The sequence below is a fragment of the Triticum aestivum genome, chromosome 2B (genome assembly GCF_018294505.1).
Source record: "Triticum aestivum cultivar Chinese Spring chromosome 2B, IWGSC CS RefSeq v2.1, whole genome shotgun sequence".
NCBI lineage: Eukaryota > Viridiplantae > Streptophyta > Magnoliopsida > Poales > Poaceae > Triticum > Triticum aestivum.
Genome location: NC_057798.1, coordinates 212,894,111 through 212,903,279, shown reverse-complemented (window position 1 = coordinate 212,903,279; position 9,169 = coordinate 212,894,111).

Below are 9,169 nucleotides of genomic sequence, written 5' to 3'. Positions count from 1 at the left end.
TCGTCCTGACATCCCCCACCGGAGATACAGTCCAATACGTACTCCAAACTTTGCACAGATTCCAACAATGTAGCAGAGTATGAGGCTCTATTGCATGGTCTTCGGATGGTAGTCTCCATGGGCATTCAATGTCTTGAAATATGCGGGGATTCAAACCTCGCAATATCTTAAATAAATGGAGAATTTGATGCCAACGACCCGAAAGTGGCAGCTTACCGTAACGCCGTTCTCAAAATGTCAGCTCGATTCGAGGGGCTCGAATTCCACCATGTGGTCCGAGAAAACAATCAAGCGGCGGATATCCTTGCCCGCATCGGCGCTAAACGTGACCCCGTCCCTCCAAATATCTTTTTGGAAATGCTATTCAAGCCATCCATGGTATGGGAAGAGTAGCCCGGCAATACTAATCCGGATCCACATATGATGTCTACTACACAACCTTCTTCTTGTAGACGTTGTTGGGCCTGCAAGTGCACAGGTTTGTAGGACAGTAGCAAATTTCCCTCAAGTGGATGACCTAAGGTTTATCAATCCGTGGGAGGCGTAGGATGAAGATGGTCTCTCTCAAACAACCCTGCAACCAAATAACAAAGAGTCTCTTGTGTCCCCAACACACCCAATACAATGGTAAATTGTATAGGTGCACTAGTTCAGCGAAGAGATGGTGATACAAGTGCAATATGGATAGTAGATAAAGGTACTTGTAATCTGAAAATATAAAAACAGCAAGGTAGATAATGATAAAAGTGAGCGTAAACGGTATTGCAATGGTAGGAAACAAGGCATAGGGTTCATACTTTCACTAGTGCAAGTTCTCTCAGCAATAATAACATAGATAGATCATATAACAATCCCTCAACATGCAACAAAGAGTCACTCCAAAGCCACTAATAGTGGAGAACAAACGAAGAGATTATGATAGGGTACGAAACCACCTCAAAGTTATTCTTTTGGATCAATCTATTCAAGAGTTCGTACTAGAATAACACCTTAAGACACAAATCAACCAAAACCCTAATGTCACTTAGATACTCCATTGTCACCTCAAGTATCAGTGGGCATGATTATACGATAAGCATCACACAATCTCAGATTCATCTATTCAACCAACACAAAGTACTTCAAAGAGTGCCCCAAAGTTTCTACCGGAGAGTCAAGAGGAAAACATGTGCCAAACCCTATGCATAGGTTCATGGGCGGAACATGCAAGTTGATCACCAAAACATACATCAAGTGGATCACGTGAATATCCCATTGTCACCACAGATAAGCACGGCAAGACATACATCAAGTGTTCTCAAATCCTTAAAGACTCAATCCGACAAGACAACTTCAAGAGGAAAACTCAATTCATCACAAGAGAGTAGAGGGGGAGAAACATCATAAGATCCAACTATAATAGCAAAGCTTGCGATACATCAAGATCGTGCCATAGAGAGAACACGAGAGAGAGAGATCAAACGCATAGCTAATGGTACATACCCTCAGCCCCGAGGGTGAACTACTCCCTCCTCGTCATGGAGAGCGTCGGGATGATGAAGATGGACACCGGTGATGGGTTCCCCCTCCGGCAGGGTGCCGGAACAGGCTCCCGAGAGGTTTTTGGTGGCTACAGAGGCTTGCGGCGGCGGAACTCCCGATCTATCTTCTATTTTGATGTTTTTAGGGTACGTAGGCTTATATAGGCGAAAGAAGTCGGTCGGGGGAGCCTCGAGGGACCCACAAGAGTGGAGGGCGCGCCCCCCCTATCTTCTGGCTTCCTCGATGCTTCTCCAGCTTGCACTCCAAGTTTCCTGGGTCACGTTCGTTCCAAAAATCACGCTGCCGAAGGTTTCATTCCATTTGGACTCCGTTCGATATTCCTTTTCTTCGAAATACTGAAACAAGCAATAAAACAGCAATATGGGCTGGGCCACCGGTTAATAGGTTAGTCCCAAAAGTAATATGAAAGTGTATAATAAAGCCCGTAATCATTAAAAACGGGTAATAAAATAGCATGAATGCTTCATAAATTATAGATACGTTGGAGACGTATCAGCATACAACGCCAGATACCGAACAATCTGACGTAATCGGAGGCTCCACCACCGAAATCACACCCTCGGCCCACGTGATCATGGCGGTCATCGCCCCATGGACCGAACCCTTCCTAGCTTACTTAAACAAGCAGGAGCTCCCGGAGGACCAAAATGAGGCACGCTGCATTGTGCGGCGCTCTAAAGCCTACAAAGTTGTCACGACCGGTTTTTCAATAAAAATATTTATTGAGAAAACCAATCTTTAAATCCCAGTATAGGAAAAGTCATCCTTTCTAGTAGACAAAAGCTTGATAAGCAGAGAACCAGTAGCATCAAATATATTACAGGGTTGAGCTGAGGTTGCTCAACAATTTATTACAGACTCGCCATATTGTACATATGGGCGGATATGACACAGGGGTGGGGTGGCATGCTACTAGCTCGAGGGAAAAGTGGTGGAGGATAACTTGACTTCTACTGGCAGTACATCGAGCGTCGAGGTGAGGCTCGATGAATTTATTCGGGGTTGCAGAAGCGGATAATACAATGATCAAGACAGGATCGCACGGGACTGACTGGGACCCCTCTAGGCGTCGGACTCGCTATCAAACTCGTCATCCAAGAGATCGCCTTCAACAGCATCTAGCCAAATCAACAAGCCAGGTGAGTACTTGAAAGTACTCGCAAGACAGTTCGGACAAAAGATATAATCAATGAATACATGAATGCATCATGAATAAAGGATGATGCTCATAACAATGGTAAGAATTGCAGGACTTGATAAATAAAATAAATAACTGAAAAACCGATCGGGTGTCTGGAGCGACGCCTCGAAAGGTAAATAAATAAAATGCATGCCACAGTCGGGCGTCTAAGTGACATCACATAAAGGGCTTAAAATAAATGCCATAGTCGGACGTCAGGGCGACATCACATAAAGGGCTTTAAAATAAATGCCACAGTCGGACGTCTGGGAGACATCACAGACAGGGCTTTAAAAGAAATGCCACAATCCGATGTCTGGGCGACATCACATAAAGGGCTTCAAAAAAATGCCACAATCGGACGTCTGGGCGACATCACATAAAGGGCTTTAAAAGAAATGCCACAATCGGACATCTGGGCGACATCACATAAAGGGCTTGAAAAGAAATACCATAGTCGGACGTCTGGGCGACATCACAGACAGGGCTTCAAAATAAGAGTAAATAACAGGTTTGCCACCATCGGATGTCTGAGCGACATCGCAGACAGGGCTTATAATAAAAGTAAATAACAGTTTTGCCACCGTCGGACGTCTGAGTGACATCGCAGATAGGGCTTATATTAAATGTAAACAACAATTAGTCCATCCACAACAATAATCTTTTAACGGGATTTATCACACATAAATCCCACTGGAGTTTTGTCACTAAGGCTGATACCTGACAAGATAAGATAGTTATATACTCGAACAAAGTACAAGATAATTGAAAGATTGAGACTCTGCAGAGTTTGGAAGAACTGAACACAGCCAACGGATTTCCGTAGTCACGAAGGACTAATTCCGCTTATGGTTTTTCGGTAGAAACACATTTAACTAGTACACACCCATTTCACCTCACGTTGCCAGGAATCACCCTAGCCAACGTCCAAGAAAAACTTTGAGACGGGGAGGCCACAACCTCGAATAGCATGGGATCAAATTTCTATACGCGCGCTCTAAGGGGTGCCCCCCTCTCGGTCCCAACCGGAAACACCCATGCCCCCTGACTGGATGACGGGCTTTAATCCAGGGCCATGGAACCCTCATCCCGGCCTCTCCACTTGGTGTGTACCAGGAAAACGATTTGCAACTTACTATGCCATATTCCTTTTGGAAAACATGTGACAGTATAGGATGGAATGAATGGGAATGTGAATGGTGTCATGATGACACGGAAGTCAAATAATCTGGCATAAGACTGGCATGTCACAACACTGCCATCTTACCCATCCTCATACCAACACATGGCTTTGCAAATATGTATCCAACAACATAATGCTTTCCGAAACATACTTTCCGATTATGTGCATGAGATATATCATGCAAAGTGATGTTCATAAACATGCCATGACTGTACTAAAATGCAAACATGCAACAACACTCATCATATCAAGAGTTCAAACATGCTTGCCTGGTTCGGAGTAGTCAGAGTCTAACTGTGTGAAGTTTGCAGCTCCGTCACCTCCTTCGGTATCTACGGTAAAAAAAATATGTACGCAACATAAATACCATGAGTGTAAAGAAAAGTGTTCCAAAAAAATTTCAAATAAATATGATAAAAAACTAGAAAAAATTCTAAAGAGAACAGAAGAAGAATCACTCAAAAATTCCCTTCTGTTAAAAAGTTATAAGTGTTTTAACCCAAGGACTCATCTGTAATGAAACAGAAAACTTCCAGGGGGTTCTGCGGAAAAGTACAGATAAGGTTTCATTTAAGCAAATAAAAAAACGGTTGTGAGGCTGACAGGCGGGCTCCACCTGTCGGGTTTGAAAGTTCAAACAGAGGAACAGAGCGCGACGGCGCCTGAGAGGTGTGGTGGTCGCCGGCGGCGGTCCACGGCGAGGCAAGGTAATCGGGGTTTACCTCTGTGATCAGTGCACCGTTCCGCGTCTGTGGGTGGTGGTGGTGGTCGCCGGCGAGTACTGTGTCGACAGCGGCCCTAGCTCCGGCGGACGGCGGTTCGGCCAGTCGTGGGTCTCGTCAGAGAGTGCTGCGGAGATGAAATTGAGGAGGGGATTAGACTTGCGGTAGCATGAGGGGGTAGTTGACGTGATTAGGGCGCCGGTGATGGCCTCACCGGAGTGAATTGTGGTGGAGGCCGAGGCGGAACGGGCGGCCGGAGCTGGGGAAGAGGACCTCCTCGAGGTCCCCCTGGTGGCCTGGCAGGGTGCTGGTGAGGAGCAAAGGGGGTGTGTACTCGAGGGCTAGCTCGGGAGCCCTTTATATAGGCGGTCCGAGGCGGTGGCCGAGAACGGGGTTCTCCGGCGAAGTTTACGGCGGCGCAGGGCATTGGTCAGTGTGGTTTAGGGGTTGAGCGCCGTCGTGTGGGTCCACTGACTCCATTTTGGTGCTAAGCGCGTCGGGATATGGGGGTTTAGGGGGAGCTCAACGGAACGGGGCGGCGCGGGCCCGTCGGCAGCAGGGAGCGCCTCTGCGCGTGCCGCGCCACAGCGACGGTGCTGCATGCGTGCGCTGGCAAGGAGGTGGCCACGCGGAGCCACCAGGTCGCTTGGGCGGTGCCGAATGGCGTTGAGCCGCCGTTCTGCTTCTTGTCGGCCGCTACGGCGCTACGGCTGCCGCAGGACACGGCGGCGCAGGCGGGCCAGGGCGCCACCGATGCCAGGAAGGCGCCAAGCGCGCGAGTGGGGTGCTGTCCAATGGGGAAGGGCCATGCGCAACGTGCCAGAGCACACTGTCGACGCGTGACTGAATTCTGACGAAGGAAAACGACACTGAATGTCTGAATTTTCTGAATATGACTAAAACAGTGCATTCAAGGTGTTCGACAGAATGATCCAGGTATGTAGGGATTTTTCCTTGAGCTGGTTTTTGGTGGATGGGCCTCTCATTGCATCTAGAGGCTGCCTGGATATTTGTAGAATTTTTGGAGAGGTGTAGATATGAATTTCACCAAATTTGGAAAATCTGGTCCAAACTTGCAGTGGGTGAATTTTGAAAGTTTTGAACAGGAGAAGAGTGGATCAAGATGGTTCTGGGTTGTGGATTCAAGGGACTATCTAGGGGTGTTGAGTTGAGGTCAAAAATCAAGAGCATTAGGGTACTTGCTTTGCAATCCACTTAGGCTCAAAAGAAAAGACAGAATTATTTTGGGAGGAGAAATAATTGGAATAAAATCCCAAAAATGGATTTTATTAGTTTTGACAGAATGTTTGGGTTGAACTATAGTGGGAGGAAAGGTTTTGGGAAAATTTTACCATGGGTGGCATGGTAAAAATTTGGAAGGGATCAAAACCAAATAAAAACCCAAAACAAAAAAGGGGTTTTTCATTTCAAATGAAACCAAAACCAGGAAAAGGATTTTTGAGAGGGCAAACTTAGAAGATGGTTTTTAGGAAGGGTTTAAATGACCTTCTTTCAAACCAAGCAAGGTTCTTTTTGAAAAAAACAAACCACCAATAATTTTGGAGTGTCACAGCACCTACCCCCTTAGGAAAAATCTCGTCCTCGAGATTTCAGCTGATCCTTAAACAGGTGTGGGTGCTCTGTTCGAAGAAAATCCTCGCTCTCCCAAGTTGCTTCGTTCTCGGTGTGATTGCTCCATTGAACTCTGAAAAACTTAATGGTTTTTTGTCGGGTCCTCCTCTCAGATTCTTCCAATATTTTTATCGGGTGCTCCCGGTAAGTGAGTTCTGGTTGCACGTCAATATACTCATGTGGAACTTGCTTCTATGGGTTGCTTATGTATTTTCTCAACTGCGAGATGTGAAACACGTTGTGATACCGGATGTGTCTCCGGGCAGGTCTAGCTGGTAGGCTACCTTGCCTTGTCGGGCCACTATATGAAATGGTCCGATGAATCTTGGTGCTAGTTTCCCCTTAATCTTGAATCGTTGCAGACCCTTCATAGGAGAAACTCTCAGGTATACCAATTCTCCGAGTTCAAAACTAATTTCCCGATGCTTTCGGTCGTAATAACTCTTTTGTCGACTTTGAGCTGTTTTTAGTCGTTCTCTAATTGTCTTCACTTTCTCCTCGGCCTCCTTGAGCATATCTGCGCCAAAAATATGGCTGTCTCTTGTCTCTGACCAATTTAGCAGGGTACGACATCTTCTCCCATATAGAGCTTCAAAGGGTGCCATTTGCAAGCTGGCTTGATAGCTGTTGTTGTATGCGAATTCTGCATATGGCCAAATTTCTTCCCAACTGTTCCCGTAGGTGAGGACACAGGCTGTTAGCATGTCTTCTAAGATTTGGTTTACGCGTTCTGTTTGTCCATCAGTCTGGGGATGGTATGCGGTACTAAAGGCTAGTTGGGTTCCCAGTGCCTGTTGTAGGTGATCCCAGAATGCAGAGACGAACTGTGTGCCTCTATCGGAGATAATAGTCTTAGGGACTCCATGTAGGCAGACGATACGGGCAAGATAAAGTCTGGCTAGTCTCTGAGTGGTGTAAGTTGTTTTTACCGGAATAAAATGTGCCACTTTGGTTAATCTGTCGGTTATGACCCATATGGCATTGTTTCCGTGTTGTGACCGTGGCAGTCCAACGATAAAGTCCATTCCAATCTCGTCCCATTTCCACTCGGGTATCTTATTTGGTTGTAACAGTCCTGCTGGTTTCTGATGCTCGGCCTTAATACGTTGACAAGAGTCACAACATGCAATGAACGTGGCTATATCCCTCTTCATACCGTGCCACCAAAAATTTTCCTGAAGGTCTTTGTACATTTTTGTCCCTCCAGGATGGATTGAATACGGAGCTGTGTGACTTTCAGTTAATATCTGCTGTTTGAGGTCCTTGACATTTGGTACGCATAGCCTTTCTCCGTACAAAAATATTCCCTGCTCATCTATGTTGAATTATGAGGCTCTTCCCAAACTCACTTTTCTTTTTATGCCCTCAATGCTGGGGTGTCCGTGCTGGGCTTCCTTGATACTTTCCATTAGTGTAGGCTATAGTTCTATATTCGACACACTGCCTTCGGTAACCATTATTAGATTGAGTCGGGCAAATTCTTGTTGAAATTCTGGCCTCAATTTTGGGATATTGTCATTGTCTGTGCTGGGATTTCGACTAAGTGCATCTGCCACAACATTTGCTTTTCCGGGATGATAGTGGATTCCAACATCATAATCCTTTACCAACTCTAACCAGCGTCGTTGCCGTAAATTTAACTCTGGCTGTGTGAAAATATACTTAAGACTCTTATGGTCTGTGTATATCTCGCAACGATTCCCAAGTAGGAAGTGTATCCATTCCTTGAGTGCATGGATGACTGCTGCCAATTCTAAGTCATGAGTGGGATAATTTTCCTCATGCTTGCGTAGTTGTCTGGAGACATACGCAACTACCTTGCCTTCTTGCATCAATACGCATCCGAGGCCTTTCCGGGATGCGTCACAATATACCTCAAAGTTCTTGTGTATATCTGGCACAATTAGTACTGGTGCCGATGTTAATTTTCTTTTTAGCTCTTGGAAGCTTTTCTCACATGCTTCTGTCCATTCGAATTTCTTGCCTTTCTTGAGCAATTGTGTCATGGGCTTTGCTATAGTGGAGAATCCTTCAATAAATCTCCGATAATAGCCTGCCATTCCCAAGAAACTCCGTATGTCCGTTACGTTAGCTGGCGGTTTCCAGCCAAGTACGGCCTTGACTTTTTCCGGATCTACTGCAATACCTTCTTGGGTTAGCACGCGGCCCAGGAAACCCACTTGCCTTAGCCAAAATTCACATTTGCTGAATTTGGCGTACAGTTGATGTTTCCTGAGTTCTCCGAGTACAATCCTGAGATGTTCAGCGTGCTCTTCTGGTGTTTTGGAATATATCAAAATATCATCGATGAACACCACAACAAACTTGTCCATATACTTCATAAATACTTTGTTCATGAGATGAACAAAATATGCGGGGGCGTTGGTTAGTCCAAATGGAATTACGGTGAACTCATACAGCCCATATCTGGAGGTAAATGCGGTCTTGGGAATATCTTCTGTTCGTACTTTTAACTGGTGGTATCCCGATCTCAAATCAATTTTTTAGAAGACTTTGGCCTGTGTGAGCTGATCGAATAAATCATTTATTCGGGGCATTGGGTATTTGTTCTTGATTGTGACCATGTTGAGAGCTCGATAATCAATACACAACCTCATTGTTCCATCCTTCTTCTTGGCAAATAAAATTGGAGAACCCCAAGGTGAGGAGCTGGCTCGTATGTATCCTTTCTCCAATAATTCTTTTATTTGCTTCTTCAACTCTACCAATTCGGATGGTGCCATTCTGTAAGGCTTCTTGTAAATAGGAGTGGTTCCGGGTGCTAGCTCAATGCTGAATTCTATCTCTCGGTCTGGTGGCATGCCTGGTAGTTCTTCTGGAAATACATCTGGAAATTCACATACCACTGGAACCTTGTTCAGCTCAGAAACATCCACCTTGTTTAATCTA